This window comes from Orycteropus afer, unplaced genomic scaffold (genome assembly GCF_000298275.1).
Source record: "Orycteropus afer afer isolate SDZICR_OR568_19922 unplaced genomic scaffold, OryAfe1.0 scaffold00476, whole genome shotgun sequence".
NCBI classification, from domain to species: domain Eukaryota; kingdom Metazoa; phylum Chordata; class Mammalia; order Tubulidentata; family Orycteropodidae; genus Orycteropus; species Orycteropus afer.
Window position 1 is genome coordinate 1,768,304 of NW_006922063.1, and position 1,371 is coordinate 1,769,674.

The window sequence follows — 1,371 nt, forward strand, 5'->3', positions numbered from 1 at the left end:
TTCTAGGTATTAGACAATGTGTGAAATTAAATATGCTAGAGATAACTGCAATGGCTTATGCTTCTAAAAAGTAGCCCTGGTGGGCAGTTGGAACCAGCCAGTGGCTCCTTGGGAGAAAAGACCTGTGGATCTGCTCCTGTAAAGATTAAAAACCCATTGTCATAGAGTCAATATGACTCATAGCGACCCTATGGGACAGAGTAGAACTGCCGTATAGGGTTTCCAAGGCTGTAAATCTTTACAGAAGCAGACTGCCTCATTTTCCTGGAGCAGATGGTGGGTCCAGTCACTTTTGGTTAGCAGCCAAATGCTTTAATCACTGTGTGATCAGAGCTCCTTCTGTACAGACTACAAAACTGTGTGAGTCATGATTTTTGAAATCACAAGATTATGGCTGCTGCCAGAGTGGGGTCTGGAGATGGCCGGTTAACCCATGGGGGCAAAGCATTGTCTCACAAAATGATAGAGAATGAATTGGTACAATTCCATAAAAGTGTAGATAAATTTCAGAATAAATTAATAAACACTGTCAGTGACATCTCTTGTCAGATGATGGGACTAAGATATGTCTAAAGGATTCCATGAAATCATTTGCAGAAAAGTTGTGAAATTAAAGGAAGAAGAACAAAAGGTTGAGATGTTTCTGGAATATCAAAATCAGATCTGTAGACAGAATAAGCTTATTCAGGGGAAAAGGGGCAACTTGTTAAAGCTGCTTGCTGAAGGAAAATGCAAAAAGCTGGAAATGGAAATCCTGACTGCAAATATGCAGGATCTTAAGGAAAAATATGCTAAGAAGAAGGAAACTATACCTACTGCCTTAGCTGTCAACGCTGTTGAAAAGAGACTGAAAAGACTACACAAATCTGCAGATGAATAAATATCGACTTGGACTAGAAATTAAAAAAAAAAAATGTATGGCAATAAATTGCAGTTTATATTCACTAATATTGACCCTAACATCCTGAGAGCCCGTTTATGTTTTCCTTGCACCTGAATGAAGCAAGGGACTGTGAAGTGTTGGATAGTTTTCCCCATCTTGAGTGCCTGGCAGGATCTCAAGAGAATTTAAGGAAGACCAACATTTTTCTGGCCTTTTCTGCCAATATTAGGAAAGCTTTTACTGCTATGGTTTATAATTAATGCATAGATAGTATATAAAAGCTACTTTCCCCCCATCATATCTCTCTTTAAAAAAGAATTCTCATTATCCATCACCTGCCTATAATCCTTTTATATTTTATATTATAACATTTCTGTGGGGCATATTTCATTATTTTTATTAAACACCTAAGAAAGAAAATTTGTAAAAGGATATGTGTTCTTTTAAAAATGAAATATAATATACTGTATGCTTTTTTTTTTTTTTTT

The 1,371-nt window shown here is 36.5% G+C and overlaps 1 pseudogene; it reads left to right on the top strand.

The window, feature by feature from the left end:
- Positions 1–459: 459 nt before the first annotated feature.
- Positions 460–1,143, top strand: LOC103209093 (annotated as a pseudogene).
- Positions 1,144–1,371: the final 228 nt, after the last annotated feature.